At 55.1% G+C, this 16,983-nt stretch overlaps 1 protein-coding gene across 12 annotated transcripts in view; it reads right to left on the bottom strand.

The window, feature by feature from the left end:
* The window catches only part of CACNA1C (calcium voltage-gated channel subunit alpha1 C), a 579,936-nt gene that overhangs the window by 132,952 nt on the left and 430,001 nt on the right, over window positions 1–16,983 (bottom strand). The window lies entirely within an intron of this gene.

Raw genomic sequence — 16,983 nt, 5'->3', positions numbered from 1 at the left:
ACAGGTCTGCAGTCTCCCCTCCCAGCAGCCTTGACAGTCCCGCCTGGACAGAGGGATCTGGATATAAACCACCTACTGCCACTAGTGCCAACCAGTGGCCCACCTGCCGTCTCTCCCCGAGGGCTGAGCGTTCAGACCGGCAGGAGCTTCCTCCTTGGAACCCATGTGATGGCTTAGAAGAAGCCATTGCTTCTATTATTATTTTTGATTCCAAATAAAAATTTAACTCAAGAGAGCTCTTTGCTACCTTCCATTCTTTTCTGACATATTGGTGAGTTCCTTATTTGTGCCAACCCTGTTCACAGCATGGGCCTGGTTCAGCTCTCCGTACAGAACACCCCTCCTGTGTGGGGAGAAAACCACCAGCCCTGCAGGAGAACCTGCAGTTCGTGAGGGGGTGGCATCGGGCGATGTGGCCCCGCGTGACCAGTCGCCACGGAGCCACCACGGCCTAGGTAAAGCCTTCGACTGGGTACATGGATAACGCTGCTGAAGGCGGATTTCCCCATTTCTTCTCTTGTGGATGAACAGAAGCCGGGCAGGTGAGAACAGACTCATCTCAAGAATACTGAAGACACAGAGAGAAAGCCCATGGCTTACCTACCGTGTGCTTGGCTGTCATGCGTGAGCGGCCTCTCCACCTGAGGGCTCAGTGTCGACAAGGTTGGGTAACAAGAAATCTAAATGCCATTTTAAAGGCATTTGGAGCTGGATAGGACTTCAGACATTATCCAGCTCTGCCTTGTCCCCATTCACCTCTCAGGACAGGAAAGTGAGCTCTAAGGAAGGGACCGATGCCCAAGGTCACGCAGTGTCTGGGGTAGGACTTGGACTACAGCCCAAGCGCCAGGACCCCTGCAGCACGCTCTTTAGATTGTCCCCTTGGTGACCAACTCCCTCCCTGCACTCTAGGACATCGTCGCGTCCGGCTGTGGGGCCATCCTCAGAGCACGGTGAATAACCTCAGGGCGGTGATGGACTTCCCGGCATGGACGCTCACTTCGCAGCCCGAGGTCGGAGGGAGCTGGTGAGCAAGACCAGACCTTAGGGATGGTTCTAGCACTGGGAGCTGGGAAGAGGAGACTTTCGGAACTCCTTAGTCCACCCACGTTCATGAAGAAGTAATGTAACTGAAGAGCCTTGTCTTTCAGTCTCTCTCTCCAGCCACTTCCGACTGGAGGTCCCTTGAACTCTTCCGGCATCGTTACTGGAAGAGCTGAGCTGTGTGCAGAGAGTGGTCTGACCTGTGATGCCCCTCAGGAGGGAAGCAGTGTGCTGGGGGTGCTGGGGGTGGAGAGACACCCAAATGAGGGGCAGGCAGGCCTGGGCATTAGGAAGAGCCATGCTATCCTCTAAATCAAGGCACAGCCTCTACCAGTACCAGTTGGCATTTACAGTGACTTTAATCTTGGCAGGGTGCCATCTGGGACTAGCTGCCGACTGCTACATTCGCTGACTTTGTGCAAAGAGACGACAAGGCGGTGACTGTGAGTGAGACAGGGTACCATCCCCTCGCAGGACATACAACACACACAGACACACACACAGACACACACAAAGCCAGGGTGGCACAAGCCATCAAGAACAACGCCCCCCCCCCCCACACACACACACACGTCCACGCACACGGAGCACAGGGGAACGTTACCATGGGTTTCTGTGGAGTGACTAAACCAAGCAAGCTTCCCTCTCTTCTGCTCGAGCCAGCCTGCTGGGGCTCCTTCCACAGACAAGGTGGCCATTTGCAAGAACCGGGAACAAGACATCACAGAGAGCATGCAGTCAGCCACGGGCAAAAGAAAGAAACAGAGAACTCAGCTTTCACGTAGGACCTCCATTTTCATCTCCAAAAATAAACAAAACATTGTAAAAAACAATGAACCAAAACCAAAAACAAATAAGAAAACATGATAAGACAGAACCAAAACCCCGAATCACATGAACTGATGACACAGAACACGGAATGGACATCGGGAGGAGGGGCTACTCCAGCAGCGGCCTCTGTCCCCACTGGTGGGTCTGGTTAGTGGTCTGAGGAGAGGGCTCCCAGGAGGGGCCACCATGCACCCCCGCTGCCCTCCCTGGGAGGTGCCCTTTTACGGGCTCCAGTGGGGTAACAGCTAAAACCAAACTACAGCACTGGTGTCCTCCTTCATCCCCACCAGCAGCAGGTGCCTGGACCTCTCCCCACCTGCACTGGGCTCAAGGGCTCCCTCACCACGTCCGTGCAGGTGGAAAGCATGTGTCTACTTGTCCCTTTGTTCAGCTCAATCATTCGATTCCACCAGTGAAGACCTACCCAGGCTGAGGGCTGATCACACCCCAAACATATACGTAACTGTTTCTAACATATTTAAACAGGCAAAGAAGTTGCTCAATTGCTTGTCGATGGTGGTCTTTTGAGGAGGTGTGTATATAAGACAGAATTTGTAAGCTTCTCTCGGGCCTGGGCTGCAGCTGAAGGGGGGTGCCGGCGAGAGGGAAGACTCTGCTGGTGCCAAGGGGAGCGGGGAGTTCTGTGCTCTGCAATGGACTCTGGGTTCTGGATATCAAATGCTTCTGCTAATGTCCGAGAAAGAGAGCTCCCCCACTCCCTTCGACAGCACTGGCACCGAGCGTGCCTCTGCCGGGCCCTCTGGAGGGTGCGGGCATGGGTGGTGAGTCAGGTCTAGTCACCGATGACTACTGAGGCGGGAAATCCCACCACTCATGACCAAGCAGTGCCCTGACAGGGATGGACAGGTGGCCCCATCAGTTCCACGGAAGGACATGAAGGAAAGGCCAGTCCGAACTTTAGGTGCTTCTTTATCTCATCCGTTCCCCCGGAGCCTAGAGGATGCTCTGCGAACACCCTGGGACGCTGCTTGCTGGTGAGAATTCTGAAGACCGGCTCCTGATAGAAAGGGGTCAGCTTATTTTTAACCCATGGAAAGGTCCATTTCCCAAACGCACGTCTTTAAAAGACAACACTTAGAAGAAGCAGAAACTTTACATGCAGTAGCATTTTTTTTTTTTTTCACTTCTGAAAAGTCCTTTTTGTAGAAAGTGCTGAGAGTTAGGAGCGAACATGAATGACTTGGCTGAGCTCTGCCTTCTGGGGAACACGCTGTGTCTCACTCCAGAATGCTGACTGTCCCTCCAGTGCACGTCTCACGGGGAGTCTTCGTCCAGAGGGGTGGACATGAGGCTGCCAGTCCTCGACTCTGTTCACACAGTTGTCTGGGGGGATGGAAACCCTGGCCAATGATGACAAGACAAGAACACTGTGACCTGTTATAAGGAAATATCACCCAACGTTTGGCCTTGGCATCAACATGGTCCCATCTTGTTCCCCTTCAGATAACTTTAAACACAAGAAAAAGGCCTTGATAAAATCACTGAATGTGATCAGCGCGGGTGAAGTTGGCAGCCACCTGTGTGGAAAGGGATTTGAAGAGCATTTAAATCATCTCCCTGAGAGTGGACAGTCCCAACTAGAAATGCTCTGTTGGGTGAAGTTATATCTGAAGGCTCCTTGCTGGAATGAACCTATCTCACCCGGAAGGAATAGTACGTTAACGTATCAGGGCCTATGCTAGTCTGTCCCATAAGCACAGGAGCAGACATGATGGGCGAAGAACTAGCTGTGATCCTATTGCTAAGGGATGAGGCAGCGGGATCACAGTTGCTTCTTGAAGGGCCTTGCTACCCTAGAGAGATGGACTTGGATTCCGTCTTGGGAACTGAGTTCCCGAACAGTTGGAAGTTGAGAATTGTAAGTACTGGATACTAATTCTGGGGAAGAGATGGACAGCTTGACTCTTCCTTTGGACACTCAGATGATGGACTGGTTGGAGGTCAAGGCAGAAAGATGGCAAAGAACCCAGGTGCCTGAGGGGACGTCTCCTCCAAAGGTAGCCCACTGGACGCCTGAGAAATGAAGCCTGCGTCTGCTCATCGGCAGACCATGTGCTAAAAATACAGCCTCGGGGGATGAGAGGTGCTTCACTGCATGGGTTTAGGGAGAAGAATGCTGAGGAAGACCACTAGAGAGAAAGCTAGTGTTCTGACTTTCTAGCTTCATTGTTACAGGTGCCACGAATCAAATTTGGGTCTCCAGGCTCTCCTGTCCCTTGGCTTCTGCTGAGAAGATTCCAAAAGAAAATGAGATGTTTCACGAGAGAGTAATTAACAGCTGCCGTTGTGGGTGTGAATACATAATCACGAATTGAGTAATATCACCAACGGCTACAATGAGTGGTGTAGGCTCCATCTCGCCAACAACCGACTACACCGAGGATTAATGTCGTCCTCTCCCCAAACATCTACTCCTGGTGGCAACTCTTACTTGAATGGTGCTTACTGACAATTTCTGTGTCTCAAGAGAGGTGCACAGTTCTTCGCACAGTAACCAAGGCCTATACGACGGGGATCACAATAAGCCACTTCTGACATGGGGTAATCTCCTGAAACGACATCACCTGGCTTGTACTGGGAGAGGAGCCTTCGGTCTAAGCTGTTGCAAAGACTGGCGTTTTCGGGTACGTCTGGGTTTGCAAACCCTCTGGGTACTTAGTCACTAACATTTAGGAATTCTCCGCTGAAGCCCAGGCTTGGGAAACACGGCCGCACAGGTCAGCCTGCCAGCCTTTCCGCAGCTGTGCTCAACGAGGACGAGCAGGCTCGCGGCCCACACCCCTCTGTGAAACTGACGACGGCTTCCGTCAGCTCCCCGTGCTGCTCAGAACACATCTCCAGGTGGCGCGTCTGCCCCAGGCCGTTCCAGCGTGTTCACACTCATGCTTCCCACAAAAGGAAATTCGATCTCATTAAGCCACTGTGCTGCAAACACAAGGCAACACGTGTGCCCAAAGGTGGCCAAACTCATTTACATGAATAAAAACGACTCCAGGAGGGGCCGAGATTTGAGAGAAAGAGCGACTTTGGTGTTGATAAAGACAAAGTAAGTCATTAAGGTGACTTAGAAATCAACCCACAAAGGAAACGGGAAGCAAAATCTTAGGTATTCCATCCTTTACACTCTTTCTCCCCTCCCCCCACCTTTCCCATCCCTGAGGCTGGGGAGATGTGTGAAGAACCGTCCACATATAAAATATCCTTCTGTCTCAGATCTTTCTAGGTGTCACGACTGAGTGACGACACAGCAAAGCTCCACGGAGACAGTGAGGAACGGACTTGGGGAGAGACGGAGCAATCTGCTTCCTCCTGGAGTCTTTGGTCATGCAAAACAGCTTGGACCTTGTCATGAGGACGGGGCTTTGCGGTGGCCTGTTGTGACCGTCAAGCAAGAATGGCTGGCCTCTCTTGAGATCTGCCCGGTCTTCATTCTGAAACCCAGCTGGGAGTCTCATTAGCCAAGGTCAGAGAACTCATCACCTACGGGCAATCTTTTATCTCCTCTTGTTGGGAGAGGGTGGGCGCATCAGGGCCAGACACCCTGCGCAGTAGAGGGGGGCATTTTCCACCCACTGAAACTCCTCCAGGGCTGTGGAGTGCCACAGGGGGCGCTGCGCTGAGCCCTGGGCAGCAGCCTGCTGGGACCCCTCCCAGGCTCCTATGCGCTCTTAGATGAGACTGAAGCACTTACATTGCCATTGAATGGCAGATGCCCATTTTATGATCTTTTTCTGGCCTATGAGTGGTATAATAAGTATTCATTTTCTCAAAGTACTAATCAGAGATATAGCTAACAAGCAAAAGGATTCCTCATTTCCTACCTTACTGACTCTGATCTAGAATTTAACTCTCCTGCAGTTTGGCTCCATCCGATCTGTGATGGATGAAGGCGTCTGCTCAGAATTCCTGTTGATGTCCTAACTCCTATACCCCAGAGCCGTATTTGGAGGCAGAGTCTTTAAAGAGCTAATTAAATTAAAATGAGCTCATGAGGTTGGGCTCTAATTCAATATAGCTGGTGTCCTAATCAGAAGAAAAGATTTGGACACAGCCGCTGATAGGAAGACGATGGGAAGACACAGCAAGAGGAGAGCCATCAGCAAGCTGTGGAGAGCGACCGGGGGCACCTCGCCCCCAGCCCCCAGAAGGAACCAACCCTGCCGACACCTCGCTCCTGGACTTCTGGCCTCCAGAATGTTAAGAGAATAAATATCTGCGATTCTGTTGCTAGGGCAGCCCAAGCTGACCACAGCATTCCCTCTTCGTCCTTGGTTCCCGTTACTTCCAGCAGAAGCTCTCCACCCAAGTCGGGCTGCCCTGATGGTTGTCCCTTGAATGTGCCCTCTTCATCCCAACCTCTGGGCCTTCGTGTACATGCTGTTACGGACCCGCTCCTCTCCTGGGGTGCCGGCTCCCCTCCGCTGCACTATTCCAGGGGTCAGCGTACGACTGCCCTTGGGCCAATGCAGATGGCCACTTGCTCCGTAAAGGTCAAGTCTGCCCGACCCAAGCAGGCCCACTGCTTCCGTGTGGCCTGGAGCTGCTTCCGCCCCCAGCCACGGGTCGAAGAGCCGCAGCAGAGTCTCTCTGCCGCCTGCAAGGCCTCAAACATTTACCAGCTGGCCCTACAGAAAACGTGTGCTGGCTCCTGAACGCTCAGGATGTGCCCATTCCTGGAGCCCAGCTCTAGTCGGGGAGCCTTTCAGGACCCCCGGCGGCCCGAGTCCCTCTTCTGAGCTCCAGGAACACGGGCCCCTGTGCGAATGATAAATAAAACCCGAGTTCCATTTCAGCCCCCTCCTAGCTGTGCAGCTCTGGGGAAGCTCTCTAACCTTGCTGGGCCAGGTTTCCTATCTGTAAAAAGAAGATAATGATACTATTTATTTCAAGAGGTTCTGGTAAGAGTTGAGTGAAATAGCTATAAAATAACTTTGTGAAGTGGGAAGTGCTATATGAGTATTTGCCAGGTAGCTTTAACCGGTTTCTATTATGGTTTGCTGAGCAAGCATTCGATTTGTGTCCCTAACTAAATTGTAACTTTCTCAACGCCGGAGAGGCTGTCCCAGGATTTCCTGGACTCCCTTTGCACCTAGTGGTACCGGATAGGGAGCCAGAAGAACTCGGTGTCTCCGTGGTTTCCCTGGTGCTCCCGTATGCTGGCCATCACCAGGGCTGTCCCCCAGATGCACTCTGCACCCTCCCGGCCTGAATCCAGGAGGCCCAGGCGGTGAACTTCAGCAGCAGCTCTCCCAGGCCAGCGCCTGCTCCTGGGATGGCCAGTGGGAGGCGCTAGAGGACGTCTGCGAGGCCTGAGGACAGGGGCTGCGGAGCTCGCTGCCTGCAGGTTGGTGCAGGATGGCTGTGTCTTATAGCCGAGGGTCACAAATCTGTCATACGGCCCTCTTGTCCATGACCCCCTGAACTTCCGGAAACTGCTCCCTCACTTCGTCCCTGTGGGTGCAGTCCTGGGTGTCCTGCTCCCTCGCTGACTTCCTTAAACCCTGCTTGCACCTCCGCCAGCCTCTCCTTACCACCAGTCCAGGGCTCCCTGAGTGGGCCAGGCGGACAGTATCAGCCCACTGGCAGGTGAAGGGCAGTCCCCAAGAGTTGACGGTCACGGCCAGGGAAGGCGGAGAATGACTGCCCGGGAGTCAGGCTGTCCTGGCGACGTCAGGCAGAATAGCCGGGCTTCAGGGCATATTTGCAGGTGGAAGGATGGTAAGACCAGTAGGGTAGGTATTACCCCAGGGGTTGCTTCTGTCCCAGGAAGAACAGAGTCCAACATTCGGGTCACTGCCCCAGGAGACTCCCTTCGGAGGAACCGTGTTACATTTCATCTAACTTAATTTTCTCTTGCACAAAAACTAACTTGGGAAGTCACTCCCCACCACTTCCCACAGTTTGCTAGATCAAGCACCCGGCCACACGGAGTCTCAAGCTCGAGTGAAGGGGGTCTCTGCCTGCCTTCCTCCCGCGCAGAGCTGGGGTCTCCCTGGTACCGGAGTCTAGGAAATGCCAGGCAGCCCCTCCTGGGCCTTGCCAACAAACAGCTCTGAACCCGACAAGTCACATAATGATTCAGAGTCTTATGCTCCTCCTCTCTGACAGAAATGAGTTGAAGGAGATGATGAATGACAGGTCTCTCACAAGGGATGGGCAGGGAGGGGTAGCGAAGGAGAAGAGCACATTGCAGGGGAAGAAAAGGAAAGAGATGATGCGAGAGCGCAAATGGTCCCCCACCCCGGCAGCGGTCTGGGTTTAAGGGTGACCGAGTCGGGGTCGCCAGCCTCCAGAGCCAGCCCCGGCCCAGCGTGGCTCCCTCCACATAAGCAATTAAAACCTGGTTGATTTTAAGCCATCAGAAAGTAAGTATAAAACAGGAATTAAATATTAAGAAGCCAAACAAAGTGGCCTTATTAAAACGGCACCATATAAACACGATGCGCCATCACCGTAATTATTATTACGGCTATAAACCGGGAGGAGGCATGAGCCTGCCCCGGATCTGCAGCTATGATCCGAAGGAGAGCGCGTGGCTGTGCTCTCAGCGGGCCGTAAACACCCCGCTCCCGAGCCGAGCCGGGTGAGGGGAGGGGGCCCGCAGGAGGAGGCAGGGGAAGGAAGGTCAGCGCCATCAAATGAACGTGTCCTTTCCCGCCCCACCTCACCCTCACCAGGGGCGACGGGGCAGCATGGGACAGTCTCAGGCCCTTGGGACTATGGGGAAGCAGGACATCTGACCCCACAGGAGGGGTTGACACCCCCAAGGGAAATCAGCTCACTGCAACCATCCGGGATCCAATAGGGATCTTCTAGGCGTGGCTGGCGGCGCCCTTTCTCTGTAGAATTGCTTTGGAAATCCAACTCTTTGAGGCACAAATGACTTTGAGGTTGGAGAGGACGCTCTCCTAGCTCCCAAGGCCAGGTTGAGCAGAAGGTCACCCATGTGGTAGGACATGAAAGGGACAGCTTGAGTCCCCACTCCCTCTCTAGCCCAGCCCAGTGGTGTATTGGTCATTCCTTAGGGCCTTGTCCCCTCGGAATGCAAATATCGGTCATTTCCATCTTAGCAACAACAGCTCCGTTTTTTGGTCACTGTTCCATGCCAGCTACTCTTCATGCACTTAACACATATTAACTGATTCAAGCCTCAGAACAACCCCACGAGGAGTCACCTGTCTCCGTTGTGTGTGCCCAATTCATAGATTAGAAAACGGAGGCTTGGAGAAATAAGCTACTTATTCAAAGTGTGCAGCTAATGAGATCGAGCACCTGAACGGTGGTGGATGCTACGCCAAGTCAGCCCTCTTAGCTGCTAGACATACGGATGGATTTATGAAACCCTTTCCCAGTCAGGAGAGGGGACGGGGGATCCTGCGGGCGGGTCTGCACGTCTAGGAAGAGAAGAGGCGCAGACAGTGCAGGGGGCGGGCTGGGGGAAGCCACTCAGTTCCTAACCCTGCCCGGGCCTCCCTGCCAGTGCGTCCGGGTGAGGGAGGGGACAGGAAGCAGGGCCATGTGGGAGGAACAGGGCTCTGGAGCCATCGGCCTGAGTCTGAAACCTGGCCCTGCCACTTTGCACCTGTCACGTCCCTCCTCTGTGGCTCAGTTTCCCACGCAAAACAGATTCCCATCCTGCCGCACTGCAGGGCTGGAAGGGGCGGGCCAGCCTTCCCTTCCAGGTGGGAATGCGAAGGTCTAAAGAGGATCCATGACTTGCCCAGGGTCACACAGCTGGTTAGTGGTAGAGGTCGTCCTCTGGCCACCACCCAGGGATCCCTCTTTTTTTCCTTTGTCACTTACATCACGGAGAGGCTGAAAGCCCACCCTTGGCCATCACCGGGCTCCCTCCCCGGTCTGAGATTCAGAAGTTCTACGGCAGGTGAGCTGTGGACAGTGGCGTGTGATGCTCCCTGTCCACTCCTTGTCTCTTTCCTTTGGGCTCTGTCTTCTACCTCACTGCTCTCTGCTGCTCGAGATCATTTGATCCAGGTCACATTTCCTACAAGGAGGTCCCACAGGGCCCGGCGCAACCTCAGAGGACAGGGGCACCCACAGAGGGGGAGCTCTCTGGAGCAAGCAGCAGCCCTTCCTGGGGCAGGGTCTCAGCCTCGCCCTCCCTCCCAGCACGCAAGCCAATTGCTGCCTTAAATTCCTGGGCTGCTTCCATAAGCGGTGTTTATGGGAAGTGAGTCACCTTAGCTTCCAGCCCACTGGTGCCTCTTCAGCTCCACAATTTCATGAACGAGTTTATGGGCAGCTGTCAGGATATCAGTCAGCGTGTCCCCTTCTGCGGCAAGTCCTTTCTTCTAACTGGTCTCTCCACTCTGCCGCTGGATGCTTGCCGGTGTCATTGTCCTCCTTCTTGCCCTGGTTGTAAGCCCAGGCCTGCAGTCTACCTGGCCCACCTGGCTACTTGAATCACCCACGTCCTTCTGAGAGGTCAGCAGACTGGCAGAGCCTGGGAGGCAGCCCCCCCCCCCTCCCCGCAGCGGCACGCAGACCGTTAGGACAGAAGGCCGGAGGTCAGGACCACGGTCGGAGAGGGGCAGAGGCCAGAGGCAGAGTTCTGGGATGGTGAGGGCTGGACGCCATGGTCTTCGAAGAAACCGGGAAGGCCTAGTTCAGACGTGGTGGCCGGGAGACCTCATCACCACCGTCTCTCTTCATGAGGGAGGAAAGTAGGTCTGCGAGGAAGAGGCATTACAGAGTGAGCATTTCGCCCTCATGTAAGAAACGTTTCCAACTAGGAGTTGCTCATGACTGAAGTTTTCAAGCATTTGTTGGGGATCTGAGAGGAGATTTCTAGGATTTCTTTTACCTTAGAACAAAAGAAACTGAGCTTCCCAGGCAAGGAGGGCGCAGCGAGGTGAAACACCAGGTTGTTGATTGTCGTGAGGGGCGGGGCTGCGCCCAGAGGCCCTGGAAGCCACACTGAATTCTCTCGTCTGCTGGACAGTCTCCCCTCGGCACCCTCTCTTCACATCCTGTCCTCACGGTCATTCACGGCAGAGTGCGCAGCCTTCCTCCCAAGGTCCTTTGCAATTCGATTTCCCTCTACCCACCCAAACTCCTCCTCCATTCCTACCCAGCGTCAGGCGTTTGGCGCGACTCTTGGCTTCCAGAGCGGCCCCACTTGGTCAGTGGGGTTTGCCCCCCGACACATCGTGGTGCTTGCCAGGTGCTGTGCTCCTCCACCTGGCCTTCGCCTGGCAGGGACCTGCCCGGCCCCTCCGCACGCCACCACGGCTTCAGGGCGTCCCTGCCCCAGGAACAGTGCCGGCCCGCCCTGGGCTCTGCTCTGCACAGTTCCCCGTGTGCGGGCCGGACAGGGTGCGGCACTGTGAGCTGATAGAGGACGCTCCCGAATCATTCCACCCTCACAGCCTGCCGGGGACACAGCCGGGGACGCGTCTTCCTTCAGTGTCGGGGCAAACTGAGGCTCCGAGGAGCAGCACCGGGAGGAGGACGCAGGCGCCTGTCTTCTGCTCCCTGTTCTGCCCCAGCCACCCGTGCCTTGCCTGTCGCTCAGGAGCAGGCGGAGGAGTCCGGCCTCTCCTCGCCTCACCCCACCAAGGCCACCCGCCTTCTCCGCTCTACTCCCTTGTCCTGCGTGCGGCCCCTCTTTCCTCAACATACCCACAAAAACTGCAGAGAGCGCGGCATCTGCTCTGACACAAAGGCCCCCCTCCCCCCCGCCGCAACCAGATGGGAAGTGCTGCGGGGGGCCCGGGCAGGCCTCTAAGCTCTGTGGGAGGTGCGGGAGGTGTGCCACACACATGGGGGCGCACACACCTCCGCAGCTTTCTTCGAGTCCTGTGCCCTGGGAGGGCAGGACTACGCACGTCTGGGACGGGCAGGGCAGCACCGTTTCATTCGCTCACTGTTTCCCCAGAGTGGGCCCTGCAATGCAGTCAGCCACCACCAGGCTCCTCTCCCTCCTGTGACATGTAGGGGAAGGGCCACAGGGGACTCAGGTGGGCAGCTGGGTGACTCTGGACCAGGCACAGAGAAGGGGAAACCAGTCCCAAACCAAATGTGCTGAAACAGTTGGCTTTCAATGCCAGGTGAAGCCACGTTTGTTAATCCACCGAGCAGCCCCTCCCTGCAGCTTCTTCCTCTCGGGCCGGACTCTGCGTCAAAGGTACTGATCACCCTGCACCCTGCCTCCCTCTTTCCTTCATCTCAGGGCTCTTCTGGGAGTTCTCGGGAGGGTCGGGCTTGCTGCAGAGGCTGGCTCTTCTGTCCTTAGAAGAGAGAAAAGGTTTCTGAATCCTAGACAACAGGGACCACAGTCTTCAACAAGCGAAGGACTGGGGGCGCTGGCAGGAAGTGGAAATGCTGATGTCCCAGAAACAAGGGCAGGCCCCGACCTTGGGTTCACCTGGGCCCCTGCGGGGTGCTCCCCTCCGACTCCCCGAGTCCACGAGGCTTCCTGCCGCAGGCTCCGGGCCCAGGAAACCCAGGAGGAAGGAAGGGACACGGAGGCTGCGTGTTTAGGCGGAGTCCTGCTCGGGGTGGGGGGACTCGGGCCAGGCTTTTCCTGGTGGTGTGGATGGCACCATGAGCGGCGTGACTGGTCTGCACAGCAGCGGTGTGCGGCCTTGGGCGGATCCAAGCAGCCCCGTTGCGTCTGCTGCTCGGTGCAGGCGTGATCCCTGTCCTGGGTCAGCTAGGAAGGGGTGACGACTGGGTATGGGCCTGATTCCGGGAAAGCAGAACGGAACAGTGGTCTTTTCTAACTCCAAGACTACTGTGGGAGAGTGAGCCTCCCTGCAGATGGGGGGAACCAAGCACAGAGGCCAGCACTGGTGAGGAAAGAGGGGCAGCATCAACAGGGTGGAGGAGGAGAGAGGCAGGCAGAGAGGTGACGTGGACACCCCCTGCCAGGCAGGGCTGCTCAGCACTGAGCCGTGTTTCGGAAAAATACATTGTTTCAACAGCTTAGTGCTTCCCTCTGGGGCTACTGGGGGGACCAAGGAGAAGAGGTGGGCGATGATCTCAAACAGGACGGGAAGGCAGGAGGGAGAGCAGAGACAGAGCAGCAATTAGCAGGAGTCATTAGCAGGAGGATAATTAGCCCTGCTACTGGGAGGACACAATTGCACCCCTGACACCTCCGACCAGCCAGCGTGTGGAAGTTAAATAGCCCCAGGGGTCAGCTCAGGAGCAGAGAGAATTTTCTAAGACCTGGAGTTGCACAAAAACAGCAGGGGTTTCTTGTGACCTGGTGAGCTCCTCCCCGGAGTGTTCAAGAAGGGGGAGTGGCGTGGGGGAGTCTTGCCTGGATGGAGACCTGACCTAAGGAGGAGAGAGTCTCCATTCAATGCTCTCAAGGCCAAGACAAAGTTATCAGGATGCCGGCTCTAGGAAAAGGGCCGAAGGGTATAGGCCATGAGGAGGCTGCCAGGTGTGGGGAGAGGCGGTCCAGAGTCCTCACGCAGAGGACAGTCTCCCCTGCAGCCACCTGCTTCCTGGCCAAGAGGGAGAGAGCCGGTGTCTGCAGAACGCGGACACTCTCTCCCTGGCCCAGCCACGCTCCCTTCGGGAATACAGAGCCCAAAGGAAGAGACAGTGCCGAGGGCGGTCCCCGGATCAGACTGAGCAAGCATTTGTAGAAAACCAGAGATTACTTCGCATTTTCACATGGTAGGAAATTGAGGCCTAGATTGGAAAGGATTTGTCCAAGTCACAGAGCAGTAGAGCTGAGATGAGGAACTCGGTCTTCTGATGTCCTTTCCAGGGCTCCCCCCCCCCCCTTGTCACCTTCCTGTCGACGGTGTTTTGAGGGCTTTTTCTTTTCTAAATTTTTTTTCTTTATTGATTTTAGAGAGAGAGGAAGGGAGAGGGAGAGAGAGATAGAAACATCGATGAGAGAGAACATCACTTGGCCGCCTCCTGCATGCCCCCCACTGGGGATTTGGCCCCAAACCCGGGCATGTGTCCTGATCGGGAATCGAACTGGCGACCTCTTGGTGCCTGGGTCAGCACTCAACCACTGAGCCACACTGGCTGGGCGAGGGCTACTTCTTTGTGTTCACCTCTTTCCTGCCCTGATAGACAGACAGCCCTGGTATGAGTCCTGGCTCAGCCTATGTTGGCTGTCTGGTCTTGAGCAAATTATCTGAACCTCATCTTTCTCACCTAAAAAATGGAGCTAATAGTACCAATCTTGGAGGCTTAATTGAATATTAAAGATACTGTGAGTTAGAGAAGGTGCTTAATAAGTGGTAGCTTCCATCCGTAATATTCAAGAATGACACTCCGTGTGTGGCATGCCTGGACACTGTATATAGATAGTTACTGGGGAATGAAAAAGCAAAACATAGGCCAAAGAGAAGACCCTCAGGATCATTTGCTTTGTACCTAAATGGTCACCTGGAGCCCGAACACTTATTGGTCATCGAGGCTGCTGTGGCCGAAGTCAACCTCGTTCCTTTTGGGGCCATCAGCGTCCCCATCTTCATCACTGTTGTTTGTCCTCTCGTGAACTATCCATGAAGTTACCACTGTGTGCTCACAGTAACTTCCCGTGACTAGGTCCCTGCTTAGCAACGTGGGAGAAGACAGCTGTAAAAATCTTCCCTTGGGATTCCGTGCGAGCAAATATTAAGCACAATCGGAAGAAAGAGGGTTGCGTTGGCTTCCTTGGTGCCAATGAATGCTTCTGATAACAGACTGTGTCCTGTTCGCCTGCCCTGCTCTCTGCTGTCAGGAAGGTTATTTGCGACCACACCCTGGCCCCAGGTTGGTCCATCCAGCCTAACTCCGGCCGGGGTCGAGAGGAAAGCACACGGCTCCTGGGCCCTGTGGGCCGGCCGACGGCCGATTTCTGCAGCGGACCGGGAAAGCAGGTTTGCTTCTGTGGACGCCGGTAACAGCGCTAAGCGGCCTCTGCTCCACTCTGGTTTTAAACAGATTTTGGTCTAAACATATTTTTTAATATGCAACAATTGGGTTAGCCTAATGACAAATGTCATCGCTACCTTTGCCAGAGCAACATGCCATTTCCATTAGGAGTCATGTTTCCTGGCCAGAGTCAGGCACGGAAAATAATATTTGGTCATCAACAATTCCCTTCAGTTGCCCTGATCTGATTAAACTTAGCCACGGAAAGAGGAATTTACAAATTAGATGCCGTTCTCTATTTATTACCAAAATGGTCGCTTTCCACTCCATCCAGGAGATACAGTTGAGATCTCATTAAGTCTCAGCTTGTGATAACATTTACTCCATAAATCTCTGCTGCAGCCGGTGAATGAAATGAGCATTATGCCAAAGACCACATAATGGATGAAATCAAACCTCTGCCCCCACGGAAGGCAGTTGACCTTTTCAAGCCTTAAATGCACTCAGCTTTCTGGTCCTTCCGAAGCAGCGAGGACTTCATGCTCGGTACTCTCTTAACCACTCCCTGACTGTCCTGAGCTGGCCGGCTGGCCGGCTGAAGGAGGAATAAAATAAGGGTATTCCTGCCGTTTCTCCAGATGTATCTGAAGAAGGACGGGGAGAAGAGGTGAGTACATGAGTAAAACATCACCCGTCGTGAAAGAGTCCTGTCCTCCACCAGAAGTCAGAAAGAAATACTGACAGACAAGAAATAGAAGGCGAAGCACTCATCTGTGTGTCTAATTCGGCGGACACCCTCTGCCGGACCAGGCCTGGCCCGATCGGATGTTAGATCTGACACAGTGACAAGGCGGGCCCGAGACACCTGTCGCCCCTGGCAGGATTCCAAAGACTTGGGGGCCAGCTCTCGCTGTGTTACCTCCGAGCGCCTTCCCTGCTCTGCCCGGAGACAGTGCTGAGACTGCACGTACCCCTAAGTGGCAGTGCGTCTGTGTAAACGGTGAGCAGGTAACAAAGCCGTTGACAGGGGACGGGCCTGTAGAGACAGCCCCGCAACACTAACAGGGGTAAGGCAGGCCTGGGGGACAGGTGGCTCTGCCCAGAGGCTGGGAAATAGACTCAGTGACCTGGGGACCCCTTCGTTCCCAGGATTTTAGGGTGCTGTGACTCTCCGATTGTGATGCAGCCGCTCACCTGGCTCCACAGCAACCCAGGGCCTGGCACAGGGATACTGAAAGACCCTTGCAGTGGACCGAATGTTTGTGTGGCCCCAAGTCCTATGCTGAAACCCTAATCCCGACACGACAGTATTTGGAGACGCGGCCTTTGGGAGGCCCCTGGGTTATGAGCGTGGAGCTCTCACAAATGGGATCAGTGCCTGGTCAGAAGAAGCCGGCGACGAGCCAGCACTCTCTCCGCCACGTGAGGACACAGCAAGATGTCCCTCTGCAAACCAGGGAACTCGTCCTCCCCAAGAGCCCGACCGTCTGGTTCTCGGACGTGCAGTCCGTGGCAATCTGTCACACCGGCCCTCCCGCCAGCTCCCCCTGCTCCCTGTCCTCAGCTCAGCCTAAGCTGACAGTTTCCCTTCTGTTTTTAAGAATTCCACCCATCTCCCCAGGGGAGCACCCCTCCATTAAGCAACCCCCCGTAGGGAACTCTGTTGTTCCTGACCGGGCTTTGGTCCTGCCCCCAACCACGAGGCACCCATCAAAGACGGACAGTGCGGTCCTCCGGGCAGGGCCTGAGGAGAGGAAGGGACCACCCCCTCCCCGGGGCTGTGGCTGTCACCGGAGGCGTGTGTAACTCCGCCCGCTGAAGTCATCCCAAGGTGCGGAGCACTCAAAGCCCCCTATTTGGGGCTACTGTTCATCTTTTTGTTCCACAAGCCACATCAGACGGGGATTAAATGAGGCAGAGTTATCTGGAATTCTACACACAGGGACTGCCTGTTGGTGGGTTTATAGTCACAGGTGGAAAACAGGCCTTTGAACAGCAAGGGACAAAGGGCATGACGGGGCCCCCACTGCTACGCAGACAGGGCAAACCAGCGCGCAGGCTGAACCTCTCCACCAAGCCTAGGTCTGGAGCGGCATGAGCAGGTCACCCCCGGACGCCTGGTCCGCCAGCCCCGGGATGTCCCGGTGGGCGCAGACACCAGGAAGGCCATCTTTTCGGTCCTGCCCTCCCGTGCCTCCCCCTTCAGGCCCTGTCAGCCTCTGAAAGGACCGATGCCCC

The sequence above is a fragment of the Molossus molossus genome, unplaced genomic scaffold, assembly GCF_014108415.1.
Source record: "Molossus molossus isolate mMolMol1 unplaced genomic scaffold, mMolMol1.p scaffold_m16_p_10, whole genome shotgun sequence".
Lineage (NCBI taxonomy): Eukaryota > Metazoa > Chordata > Mammalia > Chiroptera > Molossidae > Molossus > Molossus molossus.
Note: the sequence above shows the minus strand (reverse complement) of the source record. Positions and strands in the feature narration are given on the sequence as shown.